Genomic DNA, 25,405 nt, shown 5'->3' with positions numbered 1-25,405 from the left:
TTTTCTAAACAGAACTTACAACTTACTACATCTTTCTTACAACTTACTTACATCACTAAAATCTTATGAAATCACCAGCTTCAATGCTGATCAACTCTTTCAAAATAAATTGTATTCTCAGGAATCTAGTAGACAGGTAATCGTGCTGGGAATTCAGAAGATGGAGCAGTATAGCTTCATGTCTTATTTTGCTATTTTCATATGTATTCTATGTTTTGTGAACACATACTTTGTAAACACTATCTTTTAAATGAAATGGTTGTTTACTACTTTGATTACTATGATGCATGTCTTGTGATACTAGACATGACGTCCTCCACCCCAGATTGTTTCCGTCGTTCCGGTTTTGGGGCGTGATAGATTCGTATCAGAGCATTGTTTATAGTGAACTAAGTATATCAACCGATAAAATATATACAACTATAAATACAATGGGACTTTAGTGCTCTATATAATAATATATTTTAAGAATATAACAATAAGTTATAAAAATATACCTACTTGCTTATACATGTATACATACTAGAACAAGTATCCTAAGAAGAACAAAACAGAAGAAGTTAAAGGTTGAACATTGTGGTCAAACCTTGAAAGTTATGTAATCGTAGCTAGGATCAATATAGTTTGATCAACTATATTCATTCCAGATGTGACAGACATGTGTTTGGGAGTGATGTGGTGTTGCAACGGTCTTAAAACATACCTAACACCAATCAAGAGAATTCTAGATCAAGTACATAGAGTTAGAATACTATAGGAGTATTCTATGATACTATAACGCGATAACAAGTATAAAACATACCAACCTTACATTAAAATATTGTAGGAGTATTTTAGGAACTATATAAATAACTTATGTGATAACTTGAAAGACAGTTACGGATAGGTCTATAATCTTGAAATGTATACTCCTAAGGTTATATATAATTGAGATTTAATAGATTTGAATTTGTAATCTACGCTTCATTGCCTGTTCCTTGTTTGGTTGTGGTTTTGGAGTAGGATCATTTATTCGAAGGTCTATTTAATATTAAATTATATACAACTTGTATACATTGTACAATTATAGGAGGACTTTGTAAGGATCACCCCATAACGTTTCACTTAAATCTCGTAGATTCTCTAGTCACTTCCATTCTCGCACGACAAACCCAGATAGATGTAACCACTTCCTCAAAGCAGCCAACAGATGAGTCAAGGAGGAACAAGAGCAAGTTCGTGAGAAGCTTTCAAAGAAGGATTAACCAAAGTAACCAAAATGCCTTAATACGTCACACTAACATATAACCACTTCCTCAAAGCAACCAACAGATGAGTCAAAGAAGGATTAACCAATGAAGAGTTTTCTAGTACAAAACATACTTTTCAAATAGAACTTTTGATATAAAACACTAGAAACTTACCAGTAAAGGGTTTAATCCATTTTATTAAACCAGAATAACTTAAAGGACCTTAGGTGGTTAATTCAATAATACCTTAGTTTATACATCATGGTTATATATAATTAATACCCAATAGGTAGTTGCATGTGTGCTTTTCGCTTCATTTCTTGTTCCTTGTTTGGTTGTGGGCTTAGGGCAGATCTACACAATTAACTATCTGTTCGATATTAGATTATATATAGCTAGTATAAACTAGGTGATTATAGAAAGAATAACTGTGGTTACTATTTTTTTTATAAGAAATAAGGGTTTTCTTAAAGAATCTTTTCATCAAATATAAATGAACTATTATAGTTAACTCCGTGAGTACCAAGTGAATACGCCAGGGTTATATATACAACGATGATCTAACAAAAAATGAGATGTGTGCTTTCCGTCTCATTTCCTGGTCCTTCATTGGTTGTGGGCTTGGGGCAGATACACACAACCGATTGTTTGTTTACTCTGGGTTTTTATATAACTCGTATCCACTTAGTACTCATAAAAGGATTGTAGAGTCATTTTTACTTATCTTTCATCAAAGCAGGAAATATAGGATTTTCTGGAGGAACATGCGAACTTTTCTAAACAGAACTTACAACTTACTACATCTTTCTTACAACTTACTTACATCACTAAAATCTTATGAAATCACCAGCTTCAATGCTGATCAACTCTTTGAAGATAAATTGTATTCTCAGGAATCTAGTAGACAGGTAATCGCGCTGGGAATTCAGAAGATGGAGCAGTATAGCTTCATGTCTTATTTTGCTATTTTCATATGTATTCTTTGTTTTGTGAACACATACTTTGATTACTATGATGCATGTCTTGTGATACTAGACATGACTCCCTCCACCCCAGATTGTTTCCGTCGTTCCGGTTTTGGGGTGTGATAGATTCGTATCAGAGCATTGTTTATAGTGAACTAAGTATATCAACCGATAAAATATATACAACTATAAATACAATGGGACTTTAGTGCTCTATATAATAATATATTTTAAGAATATAACAATAAGTTATAAAAATATACCTACTTGCTTATACATGTATACATACTAGAACAAGTATTCCAAGAAGAACAAAACATAAGAAGTTAAAGGTTGAACATTGTGGTCAAACCTTGACAGTTATGTAATTATAGCTAGGATCAATATAGTCTGATCAACTATATTCATTCGAGATGTGACAGACATGTCTTTCGGAGTGATGTGGTGTTGCAACGGTCTTAAAACTTACCTAACACCAGTCAAGAGAATTCTAGATCAAGTACATAGAGTTAGAATACTATAGGAGTATTCTATGACACTATAACGCGATAACGGCTGGTAGGAAGTACCTGCTAGGGACATTGTGCCACATCTGAGCCTTAAAACCACCAAAAAGGAGTTCACAGCCAAGACACTTGATTTTACGGCCGTAAACTCAAGGATGGCCGTAAACTCCCCTTAAAGCCTCACTGCCTTCATTTTCCTTTCATTCTTACATTTCCAACTCAAGAACACTTGACTTCTCTCTCAAGTATCATCGAGATTTTCATTCCCGATCTTCCAAATGTAAGTGATTCTTCCCTCTAATTGTTTATTACCCTTCTTACTCATGAATCACCCTTTGATTCCATCCATGAAAACATCTTTTGGCTAGATCCTCATCTTTCACCATGAACACACACTAGTTTTTGGTGCCTGTAAACTACTCAAAGGCCCTCAAAAAGTGAGTATTCCTTACATACACTTATTATCTAGTAGAAGTCAATGATTTACATCCTTGAAATCAACCAATCTCCAAGATCAATGAGAGTTTACGGCCAGGAGCAATCTCCCTTGGTCGTAAACCTTAGTTTGGGTCAAGTATTGAGCCGTAAACACTTCTAGACACTATCTATCCTTTGGAACACATGAACCATTGAGAACCCTTTCCTTTAGGACCCAAAATGACACCATTTGGAGATTTTACACCCATACACTTTTGGTGTGGCCGTAAACACCTCAACACCTCACAATAAGTTAGTGTTGCTCATCGTATTATAGAGCAATGGTCCCACAATTTTCCCTAGCATTCAAACACCCTCTTATGCACCTTTTACCATGAGTTTACGGACGTAAAATTCATGGCCGTAAACCCATGCTCGTAAACTCCATTTGGTGGCCTTAAACATCCCTTTGATCAATCACATGTAATTTCAACACTTAGTACAAGTCCCTAAGGATGTTTCCTTGCATGTTGGTTGCTTATAAACACTATATTCATGAAAATACTTTCCATATATGTCATTTAGGACTCGTTTTTGTTTCGGGACTTCATTTGTGGAACTTCTCATCCTTACGCGCATATTCGTTTGACTCACCCACATAAGGTGAGCTCATACCCCTATAATGAATCTTTTAACTGTTTTGAATGCTTTTAAGGGGGGGATACAAGTTGAAAACAATGATAGTTGTGTAAATGTTTGTTATCAACATCTTTCGAAAGATTGCTTATGTCTTTTATAAGTGATCAAAACATTTCAAAAACTCTTTTAAATTTATGTTACTTTATAGTTTAACAAAACTCTGCTTTTAATATACCAGCATAACTTAGTAGATAAATGAGTCTTTTCAATAACAGTTCAAGTAACATACTAGTAAGCTATAAGGGCTATAGTTTAGGGGTTCAGTTCATACCTAGATACTATTACAAAAAGAACATACTAAGATACTATAACAGAACGAAGATACTAAGATGCTCTAACATGAGAAAAACTACAAGATCTAATTATACCACTGAATCACTAACTCATTGTTCTAAACAAAAGTTGATAGTTAAATTGGGTATACACGATCGCATGACCTTATTGTGAATTTACATGGCCTAGCAATTATTTGCTAAAGTCACGTTTGGTTCCTAGAATCTTTTGACAGGGAGAGCGTATAGTGTGGCTACTATCCTTCACATTATGACCTTAATAAAACAAACATGTTTTAAGGAAATCAGTACATCATGATGTCATTTTAAAGGACCTTAGGTGGTTAATTCTATAATACCTTAGTTTATGCATCAGGGTTGTATACAATTTATACCCGATAGGTTGTTGTATGTGTGGTTTCCGCTTCATTTCCTGTTCCTTGTTTGGTTGTGGGCTTAGGGCAGATCAACACAATTAACTATCTGTTCGATATTAGATTATATATAGCTAGTATAAACTAAGTGATTATAGACGGAACCACTGTGGTCACTATATTTATTATAAGAAATAAGGGTTTTCTTAAAGAATCTCTTCATTAATTATAAAGGAACTATTACCGTTAACTCCGTGAGAACCAAGTGAATATGCCAGGGTTATATATACAACAATGATCTAACAAGCAATGGGATGTTTGCTTTCTGCCTAATTTCCTATTCCTTGTTTTGTTGTGGGGTTAGGGCAGATACACACAACCGACTGTTTGTTTACTCATGATTTTCATATAACTCGTATCCACTTAGTACTCATAGAAAGGATTGTAGAGTCATTTTTACTTACCTTTCATCAAAGCATGAAATATTGGATTTTCAGGAGGAACAGGCGAACTATTCTAAACAGAACTTACAACTTACTACATCTTTCTTACAACTTACTTACATCGCTAAAATCTTATGAACTCACTAGCTTAAATGCTGATCAACTCTTTCAAAATAACTTGTATTCTCAGGAATCTAGTAGACACGTACTCGCGCTGGGAATTCAGAAAATGGAGCAGTATAACTTCATGTCTTATTTTGTTATTTGCATATTTATTCTATGTTTTCTGAACACATACTTTGTAAACACTTTCTTTCTAATGAAATGGTGTTTTATTACTTTGATTACTATGATGCATGTCTTGTGATACTAAACATGACGTCGTCCACCCCAGAATGTTTCCGCCATTCCGGTTTTGGGGTGTGACACGAATAGTCAAAAAACACCCTACGTCACGACGAAGTTGTGAGTCTTGTTCGAGCACAGTGGATAAGGAAAAATACAACCCACCTATCAGTATTCAGTGTATAAACGAGGGTGGTATATGATTATGATTACACAGATTTAGTATGTGTGCTTCCGCCCTACCTCCTGTTCCTTGTATGGTTGTGGACCTAGGGCAGAATCGCACATCCGATGTCTTACTAGCCCTGACTATATACGACTCGTATACATGAGGTAAAGATAGATGAACCAAGTATAAATCCTATGATGGACAATTGGGCAGAGTTGTTAGGTCTACGAGTGAGTATTCTGCAAATCAAAGGAGCGCAACCCATGTAGTGCTGCGAAGAAAGCTAATTTCGGGACGAAATTCCATCTAACAGGGGGATGATGTGACAACCCAAAAATTTATTATCTTCTAGCCTTGTTAAGGGTCATCTTATTGGGTTTTAATCCTGGTACACTTAAGAAACGGGTGGTAGGAAGTACCTACTAGAGACATTGTGCAACATCCGAGCCTTAAAACCACCAAAAAGGAGTTCACGGCCAAGACACTTGAGTTTACGGCCGTAAACTCAAGGCTGGCCGTAAACTCCCCCTTAAAGCCTCATTGCCTTCATTTTCCTTTCCCCCTTAAAGCCTCATTGCCTTCATTTTCCTTTCATTCTTACATTTCCAACTCAATAACACTTGACTTTTTCTCAAGTATCATCGAGATTTTCAATCCCGATCTTCCAAATGTAAGTGATTCTTCCCTCTATTTGTTTATTACCCTTCTTACTCATGAATCACCCTTTGATTCCATCCATGAAAACATCTTTTGGCTAGATCTTCATCTTTCACCAAGAACACACCCTAGTTTTTGGTGCCTGTAAACTACTCAAAGGCCCTCAAAAAGTGAGTATTCCTTCCATACACTTATTATCTAGTAGAAGTCCATGATTTACATCCTTGAAATTAACCAATCTCCAAGATCAATGAGAGTTTACGGCCAGGAGCAATCTCCCTTGGCCGTAAACCTTAGTTTTGGTCAAGTATTGAGCCCTAAACACTTTTAGACACTAGTTATCCTTTGGAACACATGAACCATTGAGAACCCTTTCCTTTAGGACCCAAAATGACACCATTTAGAGATTTTATGGCCATACACTTTTGGTGTGGTCGTAAACACCTCAACACCTCCCAATAAGTTAGTGTTGCTCATCGTATTGTAGAGCAATAGTCCCACAAGTTTCCCTAGCATTCAAACACCCTCTTATGCACCTTTTACCATGTGTTTACGGCCGTAAAATTCATGGCCGTAAACCCATGGTCGTAAACTCCATTTGGTGGCGTTAAACATCCCTTTGATCAATCACATGTGATTTCAACACTCACTACAAGTCCCTAAGGGTGTTTCCTTGCATGTTGGTTGCTTATAAACACCATATTCATGCAAATACTTGCCCTATATGTCATTTAGGACTCGTTTGTGTTTCGGGACTTCATTTGTGGAACTTCTCATCCTTACGTGCATATTCGTTTGACTCACCCACATAAGGTGAGCTCATACCCCTATAATAAATCTTTTAACTGTTCTAAATGCTTTTAAAGGGGGGGGATACAAGTTGAACACGATGATAGTTGTGTAAATGTTTGTTATCAACATCTTTCAAAAGATTGCTTATGTCTTTTATAAGTGATCAAAACATTTCAAAAACTCTTTTAATGTTATGTTACTTTATAGTTTAACAAAAATCTGCTTTTAAAATACCAGCATAACTTAGTAGATAAATGAGTCTTTTCAATAACAGTTCAAGTAAAATACTTGTAAAATATAAGGGGTATAGTGTAGGGGTTCAGTTCATACCTAGATAATATAACAGGAGGAAGATACTGAGATACTATAACAAAAGGAACATACTAAGATGCTATAGCATGAAAACAACTACAGGATCTAACTATACCAATGAATCATTAAATTGGGTATACATGATCGCATAACCTTAATGTGAATTTACATGCCTAGCAATTATTTGTTGTAGTCGCGTTTGGTTCCCAAATATTTTGATAGGGAGAGCGTATAGTATGTGTACTAGGCTTCACATTATGACCTTAATAAAACAAACATGTTTTAAGGAAATCAGTACGTCAGGATGTCATTTTAAAAGACAACTTTGTACTTATTTTCATATTGTGACATTTACACTTTAAAGTTAATACAAACTATTTTCGAGTTAAGATAGTTATAAACAAGGGAAAGCTTACATTTTACAAACGACAAACATAACAGTCGAGTCTAGTACATTCAGTAGAAAGCGGGGGGGGGGGGGGGGGGGGGGGGGAGGGGGGCTATTTTGCTAACTATATGATTCCTTAGTCTATGCATTCAGAGATATATATTAATTGGGTCCGACAGGTAGTAGGATGTGTGCTTTCCGCTTCATTTCCTATTCCTTCTTTGGTTGTAGGCTTAGAGTAGATTCACCCCGTCTACTATCTATTCGATCTTAACTATATATATATATATATATATATATATATATATATATATATATATATATATATATTGTATACACTAAGTAATCATAAGGGGTACCAGGTATGGGCCAGGTCATAGGATACTAATTCAATGAAGAGTTTTCTAGTACAAAACATACTTTTCAAATAGAACTTTTGATATACAACACTAGAAACTTACCAGTAAAGGGTTTAATCCATTTTATTAAACCAGAATAACTTAAAGGACCTTAGGTGGTTAATTCAATAATACCTTAGTTTATACATCATGGTTATATATAATTAATACCCAATAGGTAGTTGCATGTGTGCTTTTCGCTTCATTTCTTGTTCCTTGTTTGGTTGTGGGCTTAGGGCAGATCTACACAATTAACTATCTGTTTGATATTAGATTATATATAGCTAGTATAAACTAGGTGATTATAGAAAGAATAACTGTGGTTACTATTTTTTTATAAGAAATAAGGGTTTTCTTAAAGAATCTTTTCATCAAATATAAATGAACTATTATAGTTAACTCCGTGAGTACCAAGTGAATACGCCAGGGTTATATATACAACGATGATCTAACAAAAAATGAGATGTGTGCTTTCCGTCTCATTTCCTGGTCCTTCATTGGTTGTGGGCTTGGGGCAGATACACACAACCGATTGTTTGTTTACTCTGGGTTTTTACATAACTCGTATCCACTTAGTACTCATAAAAGGATTGTAAAGTCATTTTTACTTATCTTTCATCAAAGCAGGAAATATAGGATTTTCTGGAGGAACATGCGAACTTTTCTAAACAGAACTTACAACTTACTACATCTTTCTTACAACTTACTTACATCACTAAAATCTTATGAAATCACCAGCTTCAATGCTGATCAACTCTTTCAAAATAAATTGTATTCTCAGGAATCTAGTAGACAGGTAATCGCGCTGGGAATTCAGAAGATGGAGCAGTATAGCTTCATGTCTTATTTTGCTATTTTCATATGTATTCTTTGTTTTGTGAACACATACTTTGTAAACACTATCTTTTAAATGAAATGGTTGTTTACTACTTTGATTACTATGATGCATGTCTTGTGATACTAGACATGACGTCCTCCACCTCAGATTGTTTCCGTCGTTCCGGTTTTGGGGTGTGATAGATTCGTATCAGAGCATTGTTTATAGTGAACTAAGTATATCAACCGATAAAATATATACAACTATAAATACAATAGGACTTTAGTGCTCTATATAATAATATATTTTAAGAATATAACAATAAGTTATAAAAATATACCTACTTGCTTATACATGTATACATACTAGAACAAGTATCCCAAGAAGAACAAAACATAAGAAGTTAAAGGTCGAACATTGTGGTCAAACCTTGACAGTTATGTAATTATAGCTAGGATCAATATAGTCTGATCAACTATATTCATTCGAGATGTGACAGACATGTGTTTCGGAGTGATGTGGTGTTGCAACGGTCTTAAAACTTACCTAACACCAGTCAAGAGAATTCTAGATCAAGTACATAGAGTTAGAATACTATAGGAGTATTCTATGATACTATAACGTGATAACGGGTGGTAGGAAGTACCTGCTAGGGACATTGTGCCACATCTGAGCCTTAAAACCACCAAAAAGGAGTTCACAGCCAAGACAATTGAGTTTACGGCCGTAAACTCAAGGATGGCCGTAAACTCCCCTTAAAGCCTCACTGCCTTCATTTTCCTTTCATTCTTACATTTCCAACTCAAGAACACTTCACTTCACTCTCAAGTATCATCGAGATTTTCATTCCTGGTCTTCCAAATGTAAGTGATTCTTCCCTCTAATTGTTTATTACCCTTCTTACTCATGAATCACCCTTTGATTCCATCCATGAAAACATCTTTTGGCTAGATCTTCATCTTTCACCAAGAACACACACTAGTTTTTGGTGCCTGTAAACTACTCAAAGGCCCTCAAAAAGTGAGTATTCCTTACATACACTTATTATCTAGTAGAAGTCAATGATTTACATCCTTGAAATCAACCAATCTCCAAGATCAATAAGATTTTACGGCCAGGAGCAATCTCCCTTGGCCGTAAACCTTAGTTTGGGTCAAGTATTGAGCCCTAAACACTTTTAGACACTATCTATCCTTTGGAACACATGAACCATTGAGAACCCTTTCCTTTAGGACCCAAAATGACACCATTTGGAGATTTTACACCCATACACTTTTGGTGTGGCCGTAAACACCTCAACACCTCACAATAAGTTAGTGTTGCTCATCGTATTATAGAGCAATGGTCCCACAATTTTCCCTAGCATTCAAACACCCTCTTATGCACCTTTTACCATGAGTTTACGGACGTAAAATTCATGGCCGTAAACCCATGCTCGTAAACTCCATTTGGTGGCCTTAAACATCCCTTTGATCAATCACATGTAATTTCAACACTTAGTACAAGTCCCTAAGGATGTTTCCTTGCATGTTGGTTGCTTATAAACACTATATTCATGAAAATACTTTCCATATATGTCATTTAGGACTCGTTTTTGTTTCGGGACTTCATTTGTGGAACTTCTCATCCTTACGCGCATATTCGTTTGACTCACCCACATAAGGTGAGCTCATACCCCTATAATGAATCTTTTAACTGTTTTGAATGCTTTTAAGGGGGGGATACAAGTTGAAAACAATGATAGTTGTGTAAATGTTTGTTATCAACATCTTTCGAAAGATTGCTTATGTCTTTTATAAGTGATCAAAACATTTCAAAAACTCTTTTAAATTTATGTTACTTTATAGTTTAACAAAACTCTGCTTTTAATATACCAGCATAACTTAGTAGATAAATGAGTCTTTTCAATAACAGTTCAAGTAACATACTAGTAAGCTATAAGGGCTATAGTTTAGGGGTTCAGTTCATACCTAGATACTATTACAAAAAGAACATACTAAGATACTATAACAGAACGAAGATACTAAGATGCTCTAACATGAGAAAAACTACAGGATCTAATTATACCACTGAATCACTAACTCATTGTTCTAAACAAAAGTTGATAGTTAAATTGGGTATACACGATCGCATGACCTTATTGTGAATTTACACGGGCTAGCAATTATTTGCTAAAGTCACGTTTGGTTCCTAGAATCTTTTGACAGGGAGAGCGTATAGTGTGGCTACTAGCCTTCACATTATGACCTTAATAAAACAAACATGTTTTAAGGAAATCAGTACATCATGATGTCATTTTAAAGGACCTTAGGTGGTTAATTCTATAATACCTTAGTTTATGCATCAGGTTATATACAATTTATACCTGATAGGTTGTTGTATGTGTGGTTTCCGCTTCATTTCTTATTCCTTGTTTGGTTGTGGGCTTAGGGCAGATCAACACAATTAACTATCTGTTCGATATTAGATTATATATAGCTAGTATAAACTAAGTGATTATAGAAGGAACCACTGTGGTCACTATATTTATTATAAGAAATAAGGGTTTTCTTAAAGAATCTCTTCATTAATTATAAAGGAACTATTACCGTTAACTCCGTGAGAACCAAGTGAATACGCCAGGGTTATATATACAACAATGATCTAACAAGCAATGGGATGTTTGCTTTCTGCATGATTTCCTATTCCTTGTTTTGTTGTGGGCTTAGGGCAGATACACACAACCGACTGTTTGTTTACTCATGATTTTTATATAACTCGTATCTACTTAGTACTCATAGAAAGGATTGTAGAGTCATGTTTACTTACCTTTCATCAACGCAGGAAATATTGGATTTTCAAGAGGAACAGGCGAACTATTCTAAACAGAACTTACAACTTACTACATCTTTCTTACAACTTACTTACATCGCTAAAATCTTATGAACTCACTAGCTTAAATGCTGATCAACTCTTTCAAAATAACTTGTATTCTCAGGAATCTAGTAGACACGTACTCGCGCTGGGAATTCAGAAAATGGAGCAGTATAACTTCATGTCTTATTTTGTTATTTGCATATTTATTCTATGTTTTCTGAACACATACTTTGTAAACACTTTCTTTCTAATGAAATGGTGTTTTATTACTTTGATTACTATGATGCATGTCTTGTGATACTAAACATGACGTCGTCCACCCCAGAATGTTTCCGCCATTCCGGTTTTGGGGTGTGACACGAATAGTCAAAAAACACCCTACGTCACGACGAAGTTGTGAGTCTTGTAAATTACACCATTCTACATCAAATATGAAAATTTCATCCAATTCCAAGACGCAACTTCATTGTGGCAAATTATTTTTATGATGTCACTAAATTTTCATTCCTACTAATGATGACATCTTCATGACATGTTATTTGTGTTGAGAGAAATAACGTGAGACACACTTGAAGAAACGTTAGTACAAGTATAGCTGCAGAATTTAGTTAATCAGAAAGGATCTAAAAGCTTAACTATAATAAGTTAATATGTTAGATAGTTAGATAGTTAGTTGCGGAAATGTAAAGAAACATAAATGACAGCAGGTGATATATCAAGTAAACACATAAGATGATTCATAACATGGAATTCATTCAAAGCAAGTTAATGAGTGAGATCAAGCTTAAGGATAAAGTCATGGATGACTTGCTCTGAAGAGAAGTGTTAATCAGTTGTGTTCGAGATGATTTCAGAGGGTAAGAAAGATATGAGATGTGTAAGAATAACTTGAAGATAATTATGATCTAGAGATGAGTAAGATGAGGTCTGTATTGATTCATAAGAAATGAGCTCTATTTATAGAGACTCAGAAATACAAGAGATTCACTCTTTAAGAGTAGCCATGCAAGGCATACTAGACAATAGAGATTATTACAAGAAATAGATAAAATAGACTAAGTACAGAAATAAAAACCGTGGTTGACTAATGACTTCAGATGTGATGGCTGAAGAAACTTTGACTGCGGAGAGCTGAAGACTGCGGTAGACAAATTAGGAGGGTCACTTCATGTATCAACAATATCCCCCTAAGTGACCTCTAATTTTCTTCACTTATCAAGTTTAAGGAACTTGATCATGATCCACCAAGATTTCCTTACATTTTCCAACCAGGTGATCCTTCTTAAAATCTCGAACTTGACTTTGGCGGTTGTATGCTTTGATTTTTCCACTGCGGTTCGATAGATTTCAAGTTGTTTCTTCATGAGGCAGTTCATGGAGGCCATGGAGATGAAGTACTTGACTTGTTCAATCTTCCTTTTGAAGATGACTCCAAGTTCAGTAAAGTTGGTAGCACCAAGGGTTCTTTCCTCATAGTCTTTGGTTGGCATTGGTGCGAGATCAAGAGGAGGTAGATCAATCTTTTTGGCAAGGATTGGGTGGATCTCCGCGTTGATCTTAGCAAAGTCACACAAAATTTATTCGAGATAAGTACTTGATCTTTCAAGTGCTATCTTCATCTTCGGATGCTTTTCACACTTATTTTGGAACACCTTTGATATCAGGAAGACTTCTTTTGGGTTCATGCAGGGGAAGTCAGCTTGGGTGCGGACTTAGTCCTGATTCCTTCTTGTGAGAGTGTATTGCACAAACTCAGCCTTCATAAATATCCGTGTTTTAATGTTCTTGACTGCTGAAGGTCTGTCGTTGGACCAAATCTTCTCAATGGAAGACACATGCTTGGCATAAAAACGGTTAAGTCTATCGAACTCCATTGGCAGTCTGTTGTGGTCAGGAAGGTTGCAGTCAACCTACTCAAATACAGTGAAGTATTTAGCATTTGGGGTGATAGGGACATCCCAGTATCTATCCGAAGGAGGTTCAACATATGTAAGAAAGGGTTTGTAGTCTTCGTCAAGAAATCTGCAGTTGGGATTAATCCAGGAGTTTATTAAGGATTCATCCATCACAGTGTCAAAGCCACACTCTCTCCAAATGAGCTCTTGAAGTTTAGTAGCTTTCCAATCAGCTTTCTTCTGCTTCATTATGGGAGAGTCTTTTGAGATCAAGGAAGACATGTGATCCACAAGATTCTTAAAGTGTGGGGGAGTTTCAGGTCTTTCAGGGGAAAGGATGATTGGTTGTTGCGGTGGTGGAGAGTGGTGTTGCGGTGAGGGGACTTTTGGAGAAGCAGTGTTGGAATGATGTTCTTCTTCATATTCTTCTTCTCTATGATCTTCACCTTCACTTCCCCCTCTTGAGGAGTTCAGACCCGGAGACGCCTCAAGCCATTGTTTAAGGCCATCGACCTTAGCACAAACTTCCTGGAACTAGGCTTTGAGAACCTCAGCCAGTTGCTGATTGTTAGGAATAGAAGTGTTGAAGAATAGTCGATGTATCTACTTTGTTAATTGGAGAATCTCTGGGCCATGGAAGTTGGATGATAAAAAGTGTTGAAGTTTGTTGATGGTAGCATGCAGAACTGAAATAGTGGACTCATATGCAGTGTGAGTCTCATCTATCAGTTTCTGAGACCGAGAAGATTGATCCGCAATGGCTGCCTGAAAATTGTCCTTTATAGCGGATACCTCATATATAAGGCACTCCGCAGCAGCCATAAACTCCTTGTGATCTGCTTGACGATTGTTGTCAAGGGACTTTATCCCCAGTCGTTCTCTTTCTTCTTGTCGTTCAATCCTTTCAATTAAGGATTGTGGCATAGAATTGTCATCAGACTGCGGTTGAGTAGACTTGACTGCGGCTAGGATTTGATCAACCTTGGATTGGAGATTGTGAAATTCTTTTCGTGATACGACCATCTTTTTATTCTTTTTCTTCTCCCTTTCTTGGAGGTGGAGTGGTGAGAGCCACTCGATTCTTCTTCATCAACATACATCATCAGTTCATCATCCGAAGGGCTTGGTTGGTTGACCTCTTGAAGATCAACATCGTCAAAACTGAAGGTAGGAGCAGAGCTAACTTCGATTTCGGTGCCTGCATCTTGAGAGTCTTGGGCAGTTAGAGATGGAGGGGGCTTTGAGGGAGTCTGATCAGCAGCTGGTGATGGAGGAGGTTGTGAAGGAATCTGATCAGCAATTACCTCTTGAGCCTTGTGGATGGTATCAGCCATGTTGTCCATCAGGGCATGGACTTTGCAAAAGGTAGCTACAGTATTGGGATTGTTTATTTCATCTACCCAATACTTAGCCACAGAGAGAATTTCCTGTTGTTTCTGCTGAAGCTGCTTGGTTTGTCTTGTTTTTCGAGCTTGGAATGCCCTACGAAAAGCGGCATATTTCTTGGCTTCGGCGTCGTTGGATGGCTGATACTTACTCCATGAGTCATTTAAATCAATATCGTTAATTCCTTGAAAGCGCACCGAGGTGTCCCTCGGGGTCACGGATCCTTGCACATTTGTGCTCATCGTGCCTAAACCACCTGTTACTGATGTAAGCAGAGTAGGATTTCCTAAGCTTCCTTGGTCTCCTTGACCTAAAGTCAAGTCTGGCCTCGGCTCAGTTCTGGCAAAGGCTGAAGAATTGCCTTGTGGTTGGGATGGTGTTTGGAGTGTTTGGGTGACAGACAAAAGAATGGAGTGCAACTACTCAGGGGAAAAGAAATGAAGATGGGAAGTCCTGGAGACCTTAGGACGGGAGTCTGAGCCATCCTCTTGGGATTGACCTAGGGGATTCTCCTCGTTGTTGAAGAGTCCAGTTAATGGTTTGGTCTAGGCTTTCAGTTTATTTTGTTTGGCACGAGTCTGTAATACTGTTTATGAGTTGTTTATCGCATTTTGGCTTTTTTGTGTGTTCACGACCGTAAACAGGGTTTACAGCCGTAAACTCTATTTACGGTCGCAAACTCAGGTCGCATTCCAGTCTAGTATAAATAGTGGAGGAGTAGGTATTTTGTGGTTGTTGATGCCTAGAAGTTCACGGTCGTATTCAGAGTTGTACCTGACGATTTATTGAATATAAACGTGTGCAAGCTTGGTTTCTTTTCATCTTGTTCTTATTCTGTTATTGTTTGTTGTTTGATTGGTGGTAAAGATCGTTATTTGGACCTTACAATTGGTATCAAAGCAGTAACCGGTGTCAAACTTCATTCAATCGAGATTTAGGGTGCTTAAGCTGATACTCTTATTACTTGAACATTGGTTTTGGTGTTCTAGGGGTTAAAGGATCGGAATCTATAGCAAAAAAAACATGTGTTTGAGAGCTTTTTGGGAGTTTACTGCCAATCGTAAACACTATTTACGGTTCTGAACTCAAGATCTTCATCAACCGTAATCTGTGAATCTACAAAAACCGTAAACAAAGGCTTCAGGAATCTAAGAACAGTAAACGCAAAAACCGTAAACTCGGAAACCACAAATACATCAACCATAAACCTAGTTTACAGTCATAAACTCATCAACCGTAAACCCTGTTTACGGTCGTAATCATCTGATTTTAATCATTATCAACCGTAAACACCTTTGTGACTTTTTAATTGCTTTAATTTCACATGGAATCTCAAAACATGACAGTACATCAAGAACTTGACTCCATCATGGGAACAACTTCTCAGATTCCTCGACTCTTGAATGCTGAAGGCTTTCCATAATGGAAATACCGAATCGAAAAGTATATTAAAATGAAAGACTTCAAGATTTAGTGTAGTATACTTAGAGGACCAATTCAAATCACTACAATAGTGGATGAATTCATTATCAAAAAACAAATTGAAAATTATACGGATGAGGATTTCGAAAGGGTTGAAGAACAGGAAAAAGCCCTTCCTACGCTTACAATGGCATTATCACCAGAAATTACTCAGGGTTTCCGTGGGTATACATCTACGAAGGCACTTTGGGAAGCTCTAATTGAAGTCTATGAGGGTAATGAGGATATGAAGCAGATTCGTCAGGACATGCTTCGACAAAAGTTCAACATGTTTAACTATGTCCTGGGCGAAACTCTTGAGAATTAGCTTCAAAGGTTCATTACTCTCACTATAGAAACGAGTTCTGCAGGTGTTTCAGTTACAAGATCAGAAATCAACAAGAAATTCTTAAGCTCTCTTCCAAAATCCTGGGACATGAATGTCTCAGTGATTAAGAAAACAAAAGACTTAAATTGGCTAAGTTTGGCAGAAACAATGGCTATCATCAAGGCTTGTGATCTTGATGACAAGAAGAGGGAGATTAATCATCTTAATTCTTATTGCACTACAAATCTAGGGATCCAAACCTAAAAAAACAATGCTTTTTCAAGCTTCAAAGTTGCACAAGCTCCTCAAGTTATCCCAACTACACCTGTTCCACAAGTGCAACCATTCATGACTCATCAATCGAGTCAATCTACATCCTATGTTCCCCTTTCGATGCCACAAGCTCAAGTCTCTCAACCACAGATCATGTCACAGCAAGTTAATCTTAATGTTGGATCATCTAATGTTGTACCTCCTCAGTCTCATGCTTTTAGCTCTCAGATGTCAAACATGAACGAAAAGGAAGAAAATATGACTCTTGCCACGGGATTGGTAAACTGCTACAGTGCTTTCATGGCTGGAGAACTCTCTCCACAACTTTCGTTTTCCGTTCTTGATGATATTCATCATGAAGACATAGAAGAGATGGATATAACCTGGCAAATGGCCATGGCTGTGTTCAGGGCAAAGCAGTTCTACAAGAAAACTGGCAAAAACAACTGGAGTGTGAAATCTGACAAAAAGTTTGGGTTTAACAAAGGCAAACTTCGCTGCTACAATTGCCATGAGCCAGGGCATTTTGCTAGGGACTGTCCAAAGCCTGACAAAAGGGAAAATGTTGATCGAACGGTGGTGCCAGTTACCTATGTCCACAACAACAACAAAGGATCCTCATCTACCAACCAACCTGCGAATCTGGCAATGGTGGCCCAATCCTTTGATTGGGAAGATCAAATTCAAGCCCTGAATATCTCAGGACCTGAAAATACCTTTCTGGCCCAGATCAAGGATTGCAAGGAGAAAGAGACGGAGGCAGATCCCAAAGAAGAAATGATGAACCTCCAGTTTGCCTTTATGGTGCAGACTACTTCTGAGCCATCCAAGCTCGAGGTAAGTGAATCTGGTTGCTCTTTATCTTGTACTAAAACTATTAAATATTTGTGAGAATCAACAGAATTAATTAAGAGAGAACAAGGACTTGAAATATGAGGGATACACCCTTAGGAAAAACCAAAAGCCCTTAAAGACTCAACTAGAAAATAAAAGAAAGGACTTTAGGAAGTTGCAAGAGGACTACAGCAACAAATGTGAGAACTATGACCATCTCAAAACAAAATTTGAAGTTGTGTCCACCGAACTTGACTCATTGAACTTAACTACACTGCTATTCCCTTGCCTCAAGAAGAAATTGATAGAGAATCTTATATGGTTTGTGGAAAGTCAGCTTCTGAGCAAGCAATACAGTCAAATGATAAGGTTTTAAGTACTAACGTTTCAAATTTGAGTGCAGATAAGTTTATAGCTCAAGGGGAGGAAAGAGATGAAAAGTTTGATGTTTTTGAGTCTAGTGATAATGATGTGTCAAAGTTTGGTGTTAGTTTATGTACCGAGTCCACATTAAACTCGAAATTAGACAACTTTGTGTCTGGTGGTATTATTTACTTTGACGATAAGACTGCAACTGATAATGATGTGTCTGCTAATGTTTCTATGTCTGATTCAAATGTTTCTACACCTTCCACGTCTGCTTCAAAATCTTATGATCATTCTTGGAAATGTGAAAGTGTTGAAAATAAAAATAAAAGAAAGAAATCTATCAATAGTAGTGCCAAAATCATTGATAAGAAAAAACTTGTTTTAACAGTGGCACTACTGGACATATTGCAAGAAACTGTTTGAACTGAATGTTTGTATCTCACACATCAAGAAGAGGAAAGAATGAATTTCAGGGACGGTTTTTAACTAGAACATTCGCCAGAATTCGTTCTCGAAATGGTGACTTAAACACAAAATCAAACAAGGAAATGGCTAATTTTCAAAAGAATAAACAGGTTTTTCATAAATTCAACAATAGTTTGCCAAAATCCACTCAGGCTAAGCCTAAGTCGATTTTGTCAAAAAGCAGGAATGGATCTTCAAACTCTTCGAGTAGAAAATCCACCTGCTCGAAGCAAACTAATAAATTTTCAAAACCTAACCTTCAGTGGATACCAAAACTGAATTCAGATGAGTCAACATTTACCTCGAAATCCCATGTAAAGGAAAAATCAAATGAAAAATATGTGAAAGTGAAGGGTCAACCCAGGACTGTGATGACCTGGGTCCCCAAATCTAAATAATTTCGCTCATCGTGCAAGGATAGTTGCGGAGGAGTGTCGTCAGACCCTGGTATGTCGACAGCGGCTACTCCCGACACATGACCGGAGATATATCCCAATTGCACGACATTCAGACATTTAATGAGGGATATGTCTCTTTTGCGGGAAGCGTAGGAGGAAAGATAACTCAAAAGGGAACAGTTTCAAATGGAGTGCTGAATTTTGAGAATGTTAACTATGCCCCTGAATTAAAACACAACTTGTTGAGCGTGTCTCAGATCTACGACAAGGGATATTCAACTCATTTCATAGATAAGGAATGTATGATCTTAAAGCCAGGCGTTGTCAGTCCGGAAGAGTGGATTCTTGTAAAATCTAAGCGGGATGGGAATGCCTACGTCATAGACATGAACAGTAATATCCCCGACGAAGTCACTTGCCTATTCTCCAAAGTCTTAGAAAAAAATGAGATGTTGTGGCATCGTCGTCTCGGTCACGCTAATGAAAAGAACCTAAATCGGCTTGCAAAGAATGAACTAGTCCGAGGTCTACCTGTCAGAGATTTCATTACATTTGAAAAATGTGTTTCCTGTGCTCAAGGAAAACATCATCGGAAACCACATCTTCCAAAGCAGATCAACTTCGTTAGTCATGTGCTCGAGCTATTACATATGGATTTATTTGGTCCGGTTAACGCTCTCAGCATCAATCGGATTTCATATTGTCTGGTTGTGATAGACGACTATTCTCGGTTCACTTGGGTTTTCTTTCTGTCCAACAAAGCTGGGATCGCTGACCTCATCAAAAAGTTCATTGTAATGATCGAGAATCAGACCAACAACCGAGTGAAAGCACTGTGTACTGATAATGGAACAGAGCTCAAGAATGCTATTCTTGACCATTTTTGTGATGGGAAAGGGATTGTGCATCAACTCAGTTCTGTTCGCACACCATAATAAAATGGTGTTGCCAAACGTAGGAATCAAACTCTTAAAGACGCCGCAAGAAAGATGCTTTGTGACTCCAAACTTCCTGTGTTCTTTTGGGTGGAGGCGATTAACACGGCGTACTACGTTCAGAATCACGTGCTGATCAACAAAGCGAAAATGAAAACACCGTATGAAATTCTATATGGACACAAGCCATCTGTCAGACATTTCCGAGTGTTTAGCTGTCCTTGCGCCCTTCTCCACTTGGAATCCAACCCCAAATTTAATCCAAAATCCGATGATTGTTATTTTGTTGGATATGATGCTCGAACTGCGTACAGGGTTTATAATAAGAAGACAAAATAGATTGTGGAGTCTTTCGACGTTCGTTGGCTTGAAGAAAATGAGATAGATGCTAGAGTGGGTCCAGACTGGCTATTTCATTACACATCTCTTTTCAAATCCTTCAATGTTTCGTCAGATAATCAAGCACGTTCTACGTCTAGTTCGAAGATCCTTATTGAAGACGAAGAGGAGGAAGTTGTCTACAGACCACCTCTGGTCTCTTCTGATCCTCCAATGGTGTCCTCTGTTCACACTGATTCTTCTGAATCTTCTCCTCAACAACCTTCTCCTAATACTGTTGCTACTCCTCTAACTCCGGTGGAAAGAGAGTTCATGAGCCAAGAGACTTCCGCTGTAACTTCAAATCTGATGGAACTTCTCTTTTCGGAAACAATTGCTGAAGAGTTTGTAGCGGAACTAACAAACGAACCTAGTTCATCTACCATGGATCATACAGCAAATGATGGAGTAGTTAACATACATAATTTTCCAGTCTCTATCAATGACATCAGCTACAAGATCCATGCACGCATTCAGCGCGACCATCCAATAGAGAACATCATTGGACAACTGGGCGATGGTGTTCAAACGCGGAGTCAGAGTGGAGACGTTAATGCGTGTCTCTACTCTTGCTTTATTTCTCAGATAAAGCCCAAAAATATCAAAATGGCTCTGAATGATCCCATCTGGGTTAACGCCATGCATGAAGAACTTAATCAATTCGAGAAGCTCGGGGTTTGGAAGTTGTTGGAGCTGCCAAAAGGAAAGAAATCTCATGACACCAGATGGGTCTTTCGGAACAAGCAAGACGACTCAGGTGTCATTGTGCATAACAAGGCGAGATTAGTGGTTCGCGGGTTTCGGCAAAATGAGGGTCTTGATTATACGGAGGTTTATGCACCGGTGGCGCGATTGGAGGCTACTCGTATCTTCCTCGCATATGCTTCCAATATAAACTTTACAGTATACCAAATGGACATCAAGACGACATTCTTGTATGGCAAGCTCAAGGAGGAGATTTATGCTGATCAACCACCTAGTTTCGTTAACTCAAAGTTTCCCAACCATGTCTACAAGTTTGACAAAGCTTTGTATGGGCTGCATCAAGCTCCTAGAGCTTGGTATGCTACCTTAACATAACATTTGCTTAATCACGGCTATTCCCGAGGCACCATTGATCAAACCTTATTTATCAAACATATCGGTCCGGATCAAATTCTTGTTCAAATATATGTGGACGACATTATTTTCAGGTCGACAAGCCAACAACTTTGCAAAGACTTCAAAGCCGTGATGAAGAAGCGGTTCGAGATAAGTTCGCTTGGGGAAATGACCACGTTTTTGGGGCTTCAGGTCCAAAAATCTTCAACCGGAATCCTTATTCACCAAGCAAAGTATGTGGATGACGTGCTGGAGAAGTTTGGGTTCCGAGATGCGAAACCTGCTCTTACACCCATGGTGGAGAGACCTTTACTGGCTCCTGATCTTGAAAGTGAATCCGTAGATCAGACGTACTATCGATCAATGATCGGATCACTCATGTATCTAACTGCTAGTCGCCTAGACGTAATGTTTGCGGTCTGTCAATGCGCTTGCTATCAGGCTAATCGTAAACTTTCTCATTTAATTGCTGTTAAACGGATTTTTCGGTACCTCAAAGGTTGCCCACAACTGGGTCTTTGGTATCTGATAAATCCAGATTTTGATCTTTATACGTTTGCAGACAGCAATTATGGCGGGTGCGAGCTTGATAAAAAATCGACTTCAAAAGGATGCCAATTTCTGGGAGATAGACTGGTCTCATGGCAATGCAAGAAGCAGCATACTATCTCAACCTCAACATCAGAAGTAGAATATGTCGATGCGTCTGTCTATTGTTCTCAAGTGATATGGATCCAACATCAGTTGTTGGACTACGGTTTGAATTTTCAAGAAACCCCTATATTTTGTGATAATGAGGCTGCGAACCAAATTGCCAAAAATCCGGTCCAACATTCCAAAACCAAGCACATTGACATCAAAATTCACTTTATCAGAGATTGTTATGAACGTTCGCTCATCCGGCTAGAACAGGTTCCCACTGCCAATAATGTGGCCGATCTGTTCACTAAGCCGTTTAACAAAGCTCGATTCGATGTGCTTGTGAAATTTTTGAAAATGATTTGTTTTGAGGATTAATTTTTTTAATTAGGTTAGCTTAAATTTGAGCATTTTAGTCATTTCATTCTCTCCCATGCACAAATTTAGGGGGAGAAATAATCAAAACCAAACAAAAAAATTAAAAAAATATATTTAAAAAAAATCCAAAAACATTTTGTTTCTGTTTTATTTGTTTTCAGAAAACAAACAAAAATCCAAAAACATTAAAAATTAAGAAAAATCAAAAAATTGTTGCATAAAGGTTTGCTTGTTGATAATGGACAGGGAAGTGATATTATCATGTGATAACATGCAGTCTAAATCTACGTAACGTACCCAAAGTTGAAGGGTCTATGCTCTGGGTTTGATGCATCAGTAGGCACGAAAGATTCTAAATGGACATGACTAGGCAGAGTTGAACTTAGGAAATTTATAGACTTGACAAATCTTGACCTAGTTAGATCCATTTAGCCTGACGATACGACGCTCGGATAGGTTGAGCAGGGAGATATACATGAGAATCCATCAGTCACACTAAAGAACCCGTATCTGGAACTGTGGTTTAACTTTTCCTCGATGTATGGATTTTGTCCTTAATTCCGGTATTGATAGGGCGACTGGGGAATTCCGATAAAGTAGGTCTGTAGAAAATTATTTGCTTTCTTTCTTATTGTTAGTCATATGTTGCCTCCTCTACGTGATTGGAAGAGATCCGACCTGGACTACAACATATGCAAATCTATTTATCTAAATATTATATCTATGAAATTCTTCTTATCTGTTAGTCATATGCTATCTCCTTTGTGTGATTAACAATCTGACCTAGTACACAGCATATGCAACCTTCTACTTCTCACTCCCTCAAATAACTATAATTAATAATAATCTAAATCTATCCTCTTTATGAATAATAGTCTGCTCACCTAAAGTAAGGAGTATCTTGGAAATTCTAGATTATTGGGGTATATCTGGAAACGGGTAACACGTTCTAGTACATCTAAAATTGAACAATTCAAGATTGTATGTAGATCTCGCTGCTCAAGTTAGGTGGACAACAATATCCTTGGTCGTCGTTAGATAAATGGTCCTTAGTAATTTTTTTATAGTAACTTAGGATCAATCTGTCATGTCACTGATAGTGTTCCTAAATCAGTCACAATTTTTCGTATTTAAGTGGACCAGAATACTGACGATCGACCAGACAAAGACGTGAAGATGAACGGTACCGACAAGTTGATTAAGGCTGTCTAACAACTTTGATCTCAGTGTCACAAGAGTTTGTCAGTTATGTTGAGATAAATTTTGTCTATGCTTATTAAAAATTTAAATTTCTCTTTCATTTTTATTTTTATTTTTATAATTGTTAAAGATTTAATTTTTAAATATTTTAATTCTAAAATTTTTAGAAATTAGTTTATTATTATTTTTTTGTTTTATGTTAAATTTTTTTTTAAATATCCTCAAAAGGTTTTGTTTTTAAAAAATTTTTAATCGGGATTAGGACTGAGGTTTTAACTGTGTGGGAGACAGGTAAAAGTTAACGGGTTATAAAAGGAAGAGTTTACTACTGTAAACCCTTTCCTCTCCCACTTCTCCCTTTTACAGCCGCAAGCTTCCTCCCTCTACTCTCTCTCCTCGAAAACTTTTTAGAGTTTTGATTTGCGAAATCAACTAGTTCACTACGAAGGTACGCCAAAACCGACTGGGAATATGCTTTTTGTTCATCGATCCGACCAAAACTGAAGGAGTAATTTGAGTTTAAAAGTTCGTCGGCGTTTACTGTTCTTTAGGGGTTTACGGTTTGGGGATATTCAATAACCGTAAACTCGGTTTGGCCTTACGACCATAAACTCGGTTTGGCCATACGACCGTAAACTCGGTTTGGACTTTCGACTGTAAACTCTGTTTACGGTCAGATGACGAACTTTGACCGTAAACCCTATTGACTAATTTTGACCGTAAACTCTAATTTTTTTTTGTAGTCAAACTATTTTTTAAAGGCCAAAATAAAATTGTTTAATTAAGAAAACTTAAAGCTTTAAATTGTTAAATACTTTGTTTTCTTACTTGGCCTGTTTAGTGCAGATCAATGGCGTATCTTAAGTTTGTAGACATGTACAACCTGGCGATTGTCTTGGATGATGCTTCGGTCGCTCATGCAGAATTCAAATCAATGATCTAAAGACTGAGAGAGTGTTGCTTGTCTTGTGCCATCGCAGTGAATCCCATCATTTATCAAAACATTGTCCGAGAGTTCTGGCAGACAGCTAAGATGTCAAAAGTCAATGGAGAAATGTCAATTGAAGCTGTGGTTAAAGGGTGCAAGATCAAGATTACGGAACAGTAAATCAGAAATACTCTGCTGATCAATGATGAATCCAATTTTCCCACTGAAATTGGAATTGATGAAGTACAACGGGTTCTTGGGAAAATAGGATATGAGGGTACCTTTCCTCCCACAGTGAAAAAGCTCTTGCCTCCTTACTGGCGATTCATGGCACACATGTTCGTGAGTTGCATCTCAGGTAGGAGACCAGGAGGTGATGAAATTTCTCTCAGGAACACAGGGGCGATAGTCTCTCTGGCTGCTGGCATAAAATTCAACTTCTCAAAGTATATTCTTGATGAGTTCCTGGTGAACATAAATGCCATGACCCGGGAACTAGAGATGCCATTTTGCTATATCCAAGGTTTGTTCAAGTGTTCATCGAGAATCAATTCCCAGAGATGATCAAGGATGGTGACAATCTTGATATAAAATCCTTGGTTCCTCACACTGTTGGTCTTATTAAACAAAATCAGAAGGGCAAGGTCGTTTTTGAAGGATTACATCCTTTGGTGAAGTTTGGGAAATTTACTGAGCTTGATGAATCTTCCGAGTCTCATGGAATACCTGATAAAGCTTTATCTAAGCCCACCTCCTCTGAAAGGGTTGTTTCTGAAGACGTCATCACAGTTTCAGATA

This window comes from Lactuca serriola, chromosome 2 (assembly GCF_051521515.1).
Source record: "Lactuca serriola cultivar US96UC23 chromosome 2, Lser_US96UC23_V15, whole genome shotgun sequence".
Classification (NCBI taxonomy): domain Eukaryota; kingdom Viridiplantae; phylum Streptophyta; class Magnoliopsida; order Asterales; family Asteraceae; genus Lactuca; species Lactuca serriola.
This window is presented reverse-complemented; position numbering follows the sequence as displayed.